Source organism: Adiantum capillus-veneris, chromosome 5 (genome assembly GCF_014529385.1).
Source record: "Adiantum capillus-veneris isolate H3 chromosome 5, ASM1452938v2, whole genome shotgun sequence".
NCBI classification, from domain to species: domain Eukaryota; kingdom Viridiplantae; phylum Streptophyta; class Polypodiopsida; order Polypodiales; family Pteridaceae; genus Adiantum; species Adiantum capillus-veneris.
Genome location: NC_140935.1, coordinates 37,099,158 through 37,112,344, shown reverse-complemented (window position 1 = coordinate 37,112,344; position 13,187 = coordinate 37,099,158). Strand labels below are relative to the sequence as shown.

The 13,187-nt window shown below is 42.3% G+C and overlaps 1 pseudogene; it reads right to left on the bottom strand.

Annotated features, from left to right (window-relative positions):
• Nucleotides 1-11,802: 11,802 nt before the first annotated feature.
• On the bottom strand, nt 11,803-12,690 carry LOC147457154 (uncharacterized; annotated as a pseudogene).
• Nucleotides 12,691-13,187: the final 497 nt, after the last annotated feature.

Genomic DNA, 13,187 nt, shown 5'->3' with positions numbered 1-13,187 from the left:
CTTTGCATAAAGGAGGGGATGTAAAGAATGTAAGCAACTACCGGACTATAATGATTGGGTCTCTTATGGCAAAGTTGTTTGGGTGCATAATGGAGATGAAATTGAGTGATTGGGCTGAAGAGAATGACAAGCATGCAAAGGGACAAGCGGGTTTTCGTCGATGCCATAACACCATTGATCATCTTGTCACTCTTCGTGTTCTCATGGAGGAAAGTCGGTTGAAAGGCAAGCGATTGTATTGTTGTTTTGTGGACTTTAAGAAAGCCTTTGATATGATTCCACGTTACAATTTGTGGAGAAGAATGGAAGCACTCCAAGTGCCAAGTGAGTTTATGCTTGCGGTTTCTCAAATCTATGAGAAGGTGATTTGTCAATTGCGCATGGGAAGAGAAATTTCAGAAATTTTTGTAAGCACTATTGGGGTTAAACAAGGATGTCCATTGTCACCAACTCTCTTTGGTCTATGCATCGATCAATTGGAACAAATGGTACTTGACTTTATGCAAGAAGAAGGCATTGAAGAGGTCACTATTTGCAATGCGGTAATCATGCTTTTGTTGTATGCGGATGATGTAGTGCTTCTAGCACACACTTTAGAAGATGCACAAAAGCTTATGGTTGTCCTTGAGAAATTTTGCTTGCATAGTGGGCTGATTGTAATGTTGAGCTTATATGTGAAGCTACTCAATATATGGCTTCTCTATATATGGCACCCAGGTCCCCTCTATATATACATCATCTCATGTGTGTATTCTACACACTTTGGGGTTCTACTTCCGTGTTCTCTCCTTCTCTCTCAACATGGTATTAGAGCAGTACGTTTTTGTTTTCGATTTTTCTCCTGATCAAAATCGATTTTGCAGAAACTACCCGCTAGAGGGATCGGAATCGATGTGGTCTACAACTTTGCAGAAAGAAGTTTCTTCAAATTCTGGACGGATTTTGAGTTATCGTTCGCGGACTGCGTACATACCTGAAAAACAGCTTCCGCGTTTTGTTTTTCATTTTTCTGCTAATTGGAAACGATTTTGCAGAAACTACTCGCATGACAAACCGGAATCGATGTGGTCTACAACTTTGCAGAAGGAAGTTTTTTTCAAATTCTGCACCGATTTTGAGTTATCGTTCGCGGACTGCGTACATACCTGAAAAGCAACTTCCACTTTTTGTTTTTGATTTTTCTGCTAATTGGAAACGATTTTGCAGAAACTACCCGTTAGAGAGACCGGAATCGATGTGGTCTACAACTTTGCAGAAGAAAGTGTTTTCAAATTCTGCACCGATTTTGAGTTATCGTTCGCGGGCTGCGTACATACCTGAAAAGCAATTTTCGCTTTTTGTTTTTGATTTTTGTGCTTATTGAAAACGATTTTGCAGAAAATGCCCACATTAAAGACCGGAATCGATGTGGTCTACAACTTTGCAGAAGAAAGTGTTTTCAAATTCTGCACCGATTTTGAGTTATCGTTCGCGGACTGCGTACATACCTAAAAAGCAATTTCCGTTTTTTGTTTTTTATTTTTCTGCTTATTGAAAACGATTTTGCAGAAACTACCCGCGTGAGAGACCGGAATCGATGTGTTCTACAACTTTGCAGAAGAAACTACTCGCGATGGGGATTGGAATCGATGTGGTCTATAACTTTGCAGAAGAAAGTTTCTCTAAATTCTGCACCAATTTTGGGTTATCGTCTCAGACTACGAATATGTTTGAAAATCAAAATTTTACTTTTTGCTTTTGATTTTTCTCATAATTGAAAACTTCTCAATTATATTTTTCTTCATCAATCATATATTTTTTACTGACGTAACTTTGCTGCAGAAGCCAGTTACACATCGTTCCGATTCAGTCGAGCCGTTGATGATCGTCCAAATTCTATCGAGCTACTGTTGGTACATGATCTTTTGTTATATGATATACTCATTCATTGATTCTCGTATAATTATTCTTTTAGAGATATAGTTTACGTCGTTTTATTGATAATTTCTCATTGATACCATAGTGATTTTGATGGTACCATGATAATGTTTTGTTAATACTTTGGTCATGGTGATTTTCGTTGATACCATGATGATATGTCATTGATACCATGGTTATTCTCGGTGATGCCATGATGTTGTTTCGTTGATTCCATGGTGATTTTTGTTGATACCATGATGATGTTTTGTTGATACCATGGTTATTCTCGGTGATACCATGATGTTGTTTCGTTGATACCATGGTTATTCTCGGTGATGCCATGATGATGTTTCGTTGATACCATGGTTATTCTCGGTGATGCCATGATGTTGTTTCGTTGATACAATGATTATTCTCGGTGATATCATGATACTTTTCGTTGATACCATGGTCATTTATTCATTTTTATTGATATAATGATGATATTTTGTTAATACTTTGATATCATGATGCTTTTCGTTGATACCATGGTCATTTATTCATTTTTATTGATATAATGATGATATTTTGTTAATACTTTGATGGTATTCATTGATCACTACATTGATAAATGTTGTTTTATGTAGTATATACACATATCATTTGTATCACGTAATCACACATTTTGTACTTTTACGTTTATACTTTATGTGCCATATGTTGTCGTGCGTATATATGTCGTCAAAAGAGTGGCGTCGCGAACCATCTCTTATGGAATTGTGAACGTAATTATTTCATTAACGATGCTAATAATTTTCATGACATGTTCTTTTTGGAGTCTATGATCTATGTAGGATTGATCAAAGAATTGATTTTATGAAGACAAACTTGGTGACAATAAAAGATTTATGAAGATATGTTTGGTGATGCCATATTGATGACAACATGAAGACATGTTTGGTGATGCGATATTGATGACAAGCTACACAGCAGATTCACGGAGACACTTTTGATTACAAGCTAATCGATAGCTTTTATACCTCTTTATTGAACCTTTGTATTCATTATTGTATTTGATAGGATAGGAGTAATGTAACTCCTCATGATAAAACATTCATTGTAAAAGGAGTGATGTAGCTCCTCGTAAACATTTGTATATTTAATGATTTTTATAATATAACGGTGGGTGTATATAGAGCTGTGGGTTTTTCCCTTGATCCCCCAAGGGTTTTTTCATCCACAGTTAGGGACCCTTATTTGAGCGGGGGTGTTGAGATTATATGTGAAGCTACTCAATATATGGCTTCTCTATATATGGCACCCAGGTCCCCTCTATATATACATCATCTCATGTGTGTATTCTACACACTTTGGGGTTCTACTTCTGTGTTCTCTCCTTCTCTCTCAACAAATTTGTGACGCTCATAGCGACACCGGCTGGGCTAAAAAAAATAACAGAGAGCGCCCAAAAACTCAGCTCTCAGATCTGAGTTTTTCGGCGCCCTCAAGCAAGGAGCAGGTAACGCTCTCCCTCTCTCTCTCTCTTTCTTCTCCATACACACACACACACACACACACACACACACACACACACACACACACGAGGAGAGGAAGGAGAGCCAGGTATGCTCCTTCCCTCTCCTCACTCTCATGTTCCCTTCCCCTCTTTCTCTCTCCCTCTCTCTCTCTCTCTCTCACACACACACACACATAGTGTTTGAGAGAGAGAGAGAGAGAGAGAGAGAGAGAGAGAGAGAGAGAAAGAGTACAAACATAAACAAAAACGCACACACACATACATAAACAAAGAATGCACACACACATTGAGAGAGGAAAAGAGAGAGAGAGCATGCATAAACAAAAAACGCACACATTGAGAGAGAAAAAGAGAGAGAGAACATGCATAAACAAAAAACGCACACATTGAGAGAGAAAAAGAGAGAGAGAACATGCATAAACAAAAAACGCACACATTGAGAGAGGAAAAGAGAGAGAAAACATGCATAAACAAAAAAACGCACACACATTGAGAGAGAAAGAGAGAGAAACTAATTTAACGTCGTAGGAAACTAATTAAAATTAAAAGACCTAAAGATCTAGCCGACGAGGAGTTGAACTCAAGACCTATTATTCAAGAGGGAAATGGCATAACCAATCTATCATACTTGGCATGGGTGATAGAAAGGTTATACCATTTATCTCTTTTTATTGGTACACATATCCACACACGCGCACACACACAAGAAGAAGAGAGTTATAACGTCGTAGGAAACTATCCTAAAAGACGTTAAAGATTAGGTTAGATGTAGACTTACGTTAAATTAGATTTAGGTTTATTTAAGTTAAACTAGATTAGATTTAGGTTTATTTTTAGTTATATTTACGTTTATTTATGCTAGATTTAGATTTACGTTATATTAGATTAGATTTAGGTCTCCATAGACTGCGATCCCTGCATGAAGCGGGTGAAGAAAGCCCTCAATGGAATATAGGGTATTGCTGCCTTCAGTCATGGTGGGCTCCGTCGATCCAAAAGTACTGGTGAAATGTCTTCAGAAGATAGGGAAGAAGGTGGATCTTCAGGGTGGCAAGAGTCACTACATCCCCGACAATGACCATCTAGACAACCTCTAGTCATTCAACAGCAACTTCAAAGTTAGTAACAAGAGCAAGAACGGTCCAAAGGGCCAATTGCTGTCGTCAGATGTGGATGGAGATGAGGCAGCGTCACCGCCGGAAGTTAACTCTCACATCTTTAGTGATGAGAATGCCAACTCTTGCCGAGTTATGTGAAAAATTATGTGTTAAATCAGTTTTAAGGTTCTTATAATCCCTGTTAGTTTAGTTCTTTGTGTTTAATATAACATAATTTACGTTAGATTTAGATTTATGTTATATTAGATTAAACTTAGGTTTATTTAAGTTTACCTACACACACACACACACACACACACACACACACACAAGAAGAAGAGAGTTTTAACATCGTCGGAAACTGTCCCAAAAGACGTTAAAGATTAGGTTAGATGTAGACTTACGTTAAATTAGATTTAGGTTTATTTTTAGTTAGATTTACGTTTATTTAGATTTACGCTTATTTACGTTAGATCGAGTCCACGCAAGAATTACTTACGGTTTAGGGTTTAGAGTTAGACGAACAGTGAAAAGATCTACTCTGAAAAGATGTTAAGATGCTGTGAAGTGCTACAGCTAGAGAAGAGGCAAAGGGGTTTTGTCCACTACATGCAGTATCATGTAGACGTGGGTCTGTAGATTTCTTGTACCCACAAATATATGTATTGACCAATAAAGAGGAGATTATAACCCGGTGGTTCTGATCTCCGTGCACCTCTAGACCGAGGTGTGCGGGGATTGGACATGACTAGAGAATGTGAGGTAGAGAGAGAGAGAGAGAGAGAGAGAGAGAGAGAGAGAGAGAGAGAGAGAGAGAGATAAGACGAAGAATACCAATAGAATATTAAATTTGTTGTCCAGGTTATAAGATTTTTATCCTCATTATGAGTAGTGATGAGGATGTGGGACCGTCCAACCGAAACACCTATCTCTCAACGAGGGTCTTATGTCCTTGTAATCAATGCAAGCATGCTGTGCGACGGACAAGACGTGTTTCTTTGCAGCACATCCACGAATTTGGCGAGTTCGATCCATCTATTATAGATCGAGTTGTTGCCAATTATAACTCGTCGGACTCTGACGCTGGCCAACAAGCAGCAATCTTGCAACCCAATAGACGTGTTTGCAGGCGCTTTGGTCAAGCAACATATGTGAGGCCACAAGATGTAGCCTCTGACAGCTCGGGGGATGATCATGCAGAGCACATTCCCAACGAGGCAATGTTTGAGCCCGAGATTGATGAAATGATCGAGACGATCATGGATTCAGAAAGGCTTATCTATGATGATATAAAAAGTGAAGCCGATACGCCATTGTATAATGGAGCACGTATGTCTAGATTAAAAGCACTCCTGGTTCTTCTCAACATGCAAGCAAAGTTTGGATGGAGTGACACTAGCGTCACAACCCTTTTCAGGTGATCTATTACAATTAGTTTACTTTAATAAAACTCTAAATGTATAATGATCTGATAGATTTTTACACGACTGTATCGTATTTTTATGTTGTGTAGATTGCTTAAAGAGCACATACTACCAGCTGACAATGTGATGCCAGATTCCCGAGATGAAGCAAGAAAGATTTTGCGAAACTTGGGGATGGATTACAATTCTATCCACGCTTTGTTTTAATGACTGCATTCTTTTCAAAGGGGAATACATAGACATGGAGAAGTGTCCGAAATGTGATTCCGAAAGATATCGAGTAGATCTCCACGGGGCAAAAATTCCACAAAAGGTTTTGTAAAATTTTCCTCTGCTTCCTCGCATCAAGCATTTCTTCGAATGTAAGTCCATGGCTGCCCTAGCATCATGGCATGAGGAGAATAAATCTTCGGATGGTGTGCTACGAATTCCTGCAGATTACGCAGCCTGGAAACATATAGATGGAACATGGTCGGATTTTTCCAGGGAAGCTCGAAATTTGCGCTTAGGCCTGGCTATGGATGGCGTAAATCCATTTGGTCAAAGATCAACATCTTACAGTGTATGGCCCGTTGTCATCGTCAACTACAACATTCTCCCGTGGTTGACTACGAAGAAGGGGCACCTATGGCTAAGCTTGATTGTGGCAGGGCGATATAAAGTGGAGAATATGGATGTATATCTTTGTCCACTATTGGAAGAGCTACAACAATTGTGGATTGGCATAGAGGTGGTGGATATGAGCCGACACACAGGACGACGGAATGCTTTGATCAGAGGCATTCTAATGTGGACCATGCATGACTATCCCGGGCTAACATAATGCTCAGGTAAACTATTGACACTCCTCACTCAAACACTGTAAATCTTGTTTTTTCCCATAGTTGATCTATTATCATGTGTATACATGCAGGGCTTCAAACAAGCGGATACAGAGCATGTGTCACATGTGGACCTAGACTGAATGCACGTAGGGCGCCCTCACTGAAGAAGCAAATCTACGAAGGTCATCAAGTGTATCTTCCAGAGAATCATGTGTTACGCGATGGCTTTTTGGGAAGAGAGCCACCAAGGATGTCTGCACAAGCATGGTTAGAGCAGAAGGAGATGTGCGATGATGGATTGCCTCCAGGGATGAAGAGACTATCTCTATGGTACGAGTTACCATACTGGCCCCGACTCATGATCAATCACTTGCTCGATCCAATGCACATATTCAAGAATGTGAGTAATCTACTATGGGACCATCTGACCGGCAAGAAAGATACTTTGGGAGCCAGAGTTGACCTTAGAAATGTGGATCGTATGGAGCAATATTGGCCGCAAACAGCGTCTGATGGATCGATAAAACTCCCTAAAGCACCGTGGATTTTCACAGGAGCCCAAGAACGCAAAGTAAAAGAGACCATTCGATCTTTGCGGACCCCCACTGGCGTAATGCACTCGCTCCGAACGTGTTTTACTAAAGAAGGAAAGCTTACCGGTTTGAAGTCACACGATTGGCATAAAATGTGTCAGGTACGTTCATAGTGGACTTTAATATCATTGCATAAAATGTGGACTTTAATATCATTGTTGCACATACTTTACAGTTTATTTTACCGGTTGCCATTGAGGGATGTTTGTCTCTCGACATCCGTAACACAATCTACAAACTTGCAAAGCTGGTGCAATGGATCTCACAGAAGGAGATCAACGTAGACTCCATACCATTCGCCAAACTAAATGCTGCGGAGCTTGTGTGCATGTTTGAGAAACATTTTCCTACTACCATGCTAACCATTCAGGTGCATCTTCTTGTTCACATAGTTGATGAGGTGGAAATAGCTGGCACAGTTCATTCCAGATGGATGTTCTTCTTAGAACGTTTCATGAAAACTCTAAAGGGATATGTGCGTCAAAAGGCACGTCCTGAGGGTAGCATGGCAGAAGGTTGGTTGGTATCAGAGTCCCTAGTGTACATTGGAGAGTGGCTTGATGGATTTGATAAAGCCCGGGACACGCTATGGCGAACCATAGATGATGAGCGCATATCTGGGATTGTTATGTGCAATCTCGGTGTTGAGAAGAAGATGACGGAAGATCTAGAGGCTAAAATCAACTGATTTTGCATGCTTCACAATCCAGTGATGCAAAAGTGGATTTCACAATATGAGGATGCAAAGCAAGAGCAAAAAAGGGCACGAATCGAGTGGAGACGGGGAAGACGACCACCGATGCACTATCCGACGGTTCTGGAGAGCCTACCAACATTCATGAGCTTAAGATGGTTGCACAACCAATTGAAAAGCGCACAACAATGCGGTGACGAAGTGACTGAGGAAGAGTGGGAGTACTCTCCAGGTTGCGCGACCAAGGTAAGTTTGCAATGTACGACTAGCTAGTGACTTTATTTCTAAACGTTTGAACGGCCACTCATAATCTTTGTTCGTTGTAGTATAAGTCATACACAGCAGCATGGTGTAAAGGGCGACATTTTAGGGTGGAACGGATCGACAAAAACCGTTTTACTCAAGATTGTGGAATCATGGCAAAATTTGAACAGTCTAGTCGATGACGTTCCTCTGATGCAGATCCTGTGGTGGCGGAACTCACTTACTTCGGCACGCTACAGGAGATTTTGAGGATCGATTACAGAGGATTTTTTGTCGACTTGTTCGACGTGCAATGGTTCAAGATAATCATGGAGGGTCGCAACGCTACTGTGCGTAGAGGAGAGTCTGGTTTTCTTGAGGTGGATTCTACTAAGAAATGGACTGACCTAAGAGACACTTTTGTACTACCCGAGCATTGTGAACAAGGAAGTATGTAAATAGTTAACATCCCCCGTTTACAAGTTATGTGCTTGAAAGCTCTCATGTAAGTTATGTGGCTCTGGCAGGTAATATTTCATCCTACAAAGTCTACATCAAACTGGTGGTACGTCATAGAGGTAGCCCCTCATAGTGCAAGGACGTATGAAGGCTACCATGTGCCAATGATCACAACGGCATCAATGGAGGAGATCAGAGAAGATGCTCAATCAGAAGCCGTTGTGGTGGTGCCAGACGAGCATCAAGATGCTACTACTCTATATGGGGTGCATGCAGAGGAGCTACAAAATGAAATAGAGGATATGTGTTTAAACGGAGAGCTCTATATAGATATAGGAAGTTATGTTGAGTTATGCAAGGATGAGAGAGAGAGATCTCTTAAAGCCACAAATATTGTATTTGAACAATTTTTCTCCGTGTTGTAAAAGCTCTGGCTCTCTAAGTACCTTCCATGGTGTATAACGCTCTTTTCTACTCACGCTCACATCTTTTGATTGAAAATTCTGAGTTTTCGACTTGCCTCTTCTATCACTCAATTCATTGCGTCATTGTATTTATATGCGTCATTACGTCATTGTATTTAATGGTCTTTGCGTCATTGTCTACTCTATTCATTCAATATTAAGTTTAAATATTCGTGTGTTTAATGCAGGTATGGATGATGAGGAGTTTCTTTCTTCTTTGTCACCGCAGCAGAGACAATGGTACGTGGAGCGTCATCGCTCTGGCGCATCATTGCGCGTTCTTACTCCATCCGCATCTCCCTCTCTTTCGGAGCATTCGGCGGGCTCCGAAGCTTCGATGTCGACGAGACGATCTTCACACTCGTCTAGACACCGGTTCTCTAGTGGTGGCGGTGGCGGTTGTTGTGGGGATTCCGCCGCCGATGCCTCCACACCGCCTCGTGTTCAACGAGGCTCTTTACCCTCCCCTTCTTTTCCTTCCTCCACACCAACCACAACATCGCCATCTACGCCAGGTTTTGTGCGGCTGACTGTTCCTAGTAGCTACACACCTCTACCTACTACGCCAGGAGCCACCCCACTCGACACTCCTCCCTTCGGGGCCTAGACGCCGGTGGAGACACCTGACGTCCGTACCCCCATCGACACGCCGCTAGAGACCCCTGCCGGGACACCGAGGTTCACGCGTCACCGGCCAGAGGGCTTGCCTTACTCCGTCGACTTCAGCGGCGGCATCATCATGGATGATGATGGCAAGAAGGTGATCTCGCGCATGCGTGGTCTTTGCTCTCAGTTGTTTAGACACTAAATACTAAACAAATGGAGTGAAGTACCAAGTGATTTAAAAGCCAGAGTCATCAGCATACTTCATGATGAGTTTCCCGTTCCAACACGGAATCAGAGCTTCAATGAAGACCTGGTGAAGATTCGAATGCGCGAATACTGCAAACACAAGCGTTCCGAAGTGCAAAAAGCAATCAAGCATGGGTGGAACAGGCCAGATTGGCTGGCCAAAGAAGATTGGAAGAATGCGAAGAAAGCAGCGCGCGAGAATCCCGACAAGTGGAAGCAACAAAAGGATGCAGCCAGAGCGCGAGTAGAGGCAGGGAGCTCGCACCACTTGGGGAGCGGTGGATGGGCATCATTTGAGGCCGATTTTGTAAGTGTTTTCGCATTGCTCTTTATGTTCGATAGTTTAGGGTTTATGAGTTTTTTAATTCTAACATAATGAAATCATTGTATGTTTTGACAGTGGTCGATGACAGAACGTGATCCCACACCGTACGAGCGCGAGTACGCAGGCAGGAAGGGCTTAAACGCACTGATGGACATTCTCAGTTCTCACGGCGGCATGGTTAGTATTAGGGTTTACTCTTTTTTATTTTTTGTATTGTTTTATAAATGTCGTTATATGTTTATACTTACTGAAAGCTGTCTTATTGTCTTTTTTTGTAGAATCCGACAGATATGCCGCTTGGATGCGATGAGACGTCTGACTAGACAACGTCAGTTTAGCCGTAGCTAGATAGCATTAGTTTAGGGTTTCTCATAGCTTATGTATCATGAGACGGATTTTATACGTCTTTTTGAACCATGTATATTATTACATTTGTCACCGCAGTTCATTTTGCCCATCAATTCTTTATGCCTATGATGTTGTACAATTGTCATTATTACATTTACCAATCAATTCATTTTCCCTATGATGTGTACAATTGTCAATTTTACGCTTGTCAATTTTGCAAACAATGCGTCTTGTGGGTGACTATTTTGGGTCTATTATCTATCCTTGCACTTTTTTTAAAAAGTGAATCAAGTACAATATGGTTGATGGGTGGCAAAGCATTCAATGCCTTGTCACCAAAAAAAATTTCTCTCGGGCGTCGCTATAACCGTCGCTCTTTATGGCTCTGTAGTGTCGCTATGAGCGTCACTAGAGACTTCTGTGTAAACGTCGCTATAACCGTCACTATGGCTGTCTCTATATAGCGACGCTTATAGCGATGCATATAACGACGTCTATAGCGACGCATATAACGACGCTCTCGTAACGACGCTATTAGCGACGGTTTTAGCGACGCCGGGGGTTATAAAAACCCAGTGTATTTTCGTCGCTAACAGCGTCACAAGAGCACACAACCTCTTGTAGTGTCTCTCTCTCTCTCTCTCTCTCTCTCTCATGCGCACAAACACATCCAAGGCATGCCTGTATCCGTTGTTAGCGCGTTGCCTCCCTAGATTTCAAAACCCTACGAAACCAATCAAGGCACACTAGTTAACATCATAAGATCAATCCCAAGAGATCAACTTGATCTATCTGACGAGTCTTGATCTCAAGGCTGTTACTCAAGAGATAAAGACAGTGGTAGGCAATGCAATGAGTAAGAGTGAGTGAGAAAGAGAGAGAGAGAGAGAGAGAGAGAGAGAGAGAGTATTCCTTAGACTACCATGGATACTTATTTAGAGGAATGAAGATTGCAATGATCTTTTAAAGATTCCACTCTCTAGACTGAATGTCCACTTTGTAATAAAAAAAACGAGACATAAAACACATAGCCTCTGTGTGTGCGCGTCTGTGTGAGAGAGAGAGAGCTTTGGTTTTCTTTCACGCCAAGAACCTTATTTTATTTAGAAACGACCGCAGGTAGGCGGCGGATGCGCTCAGAGTAGCACAACGTCAAGCTGCTCCACAGTAGTTATAAGGGCGGCAAAGCTGTTGCTCTGCATAAAAACTAGTGGCAGTAGCAGCATTGTACTTTGATGGATACATCTAATTATAATTAGGCCCAGGTACCAATGCCCTGGTAGCGCACCCCGTCGGTGAAGCCGGGCACAGGGCTGGCGATAAGCCACTTGTTGGGCACGCCTGCGGCAGTGTAGAAGGTGATGGAGAGTTCGGTGGAGGTGCCGCGGCACTTGAATGCCTGGGGCCCAGGCTCAATGCTGCCTTTCACCTGGATGTTGCCGTGGATGTCGGTCTCAGGCGCTTGGCCGGAAGTTGACACGTTGGTGACGGTGCCCACGAAGTGGCGACCCACCTCCGGCACCAGGATGTCGAAGGTCTCCGTCTTGGTGGTGGAGTTGTAGAAGACTTTTCCGTGTATGTCGTACTCTTGATGGGATGCGGCACTCCTCTCGAGTGACAGCTCCTCTAGCTCCGCCAGCTGATCCTCGATGTACTCCAGCCGCTGCGCCATCTTGATGCTTAGCGCAAAAACAAAGGAGAAGGAGAGGCAGGTGATGATGAAGGAGGTGGCTGGGCCTCTTATTTATAGCGAGCTGGCGCCGCGGCCCTCAGCAGCAGCAGCAGCTAGTGCAGGTCGTACTCGACGCATTAGAGTAGGAATATTAATAATATGTAAGCGAATCGATGCCCGCTCCGGTCACCGCAACAACGTCGCATGCACAGCTAGTAGCTGTATTATAAGGCCTGCAGGGCTCGATGCTACCGCGTGCGGGAATAAGAATATTGCGCATGGCTTACTATTATGTCATAAAGCAGGATGCGCAGGATGGCTTACTATTATGTCATAAAGCAGGATGCGCAGGATGGCTTACTATTATGTCATAAAGCAGGATGGCCCTGGCCCCTGGAATCGATTCCTGATTGCCATGCGATTCACACGGCTCCGGCTATACACGATTGGAGTGCCTTTATATTAGGCATTTATTTTTTTCTCATCAAGGAAGGTATATTTCACATGTAGGGTTTTGTTCTTATGCATATTTTTCACATGCAGGGTTTAATTTAAAGGGAGTTGCAAGCCTCCACCCAATCATCCCGAACTTTGGAGCGCTCTTCCAACTAGCGCCTCCAATTTTTCACATACTTTATATTTATAAGTAAGCCACGTTTCTGAGCCAATAACTCGAAGACCACCAGCAAACTTAGATTGATTTCCAAGTTCTAAACAAAGGAGCATCGCTCTTTGTTGCCCAACAATATTCAAAATCCGTGACAAGGGTTTGCGACC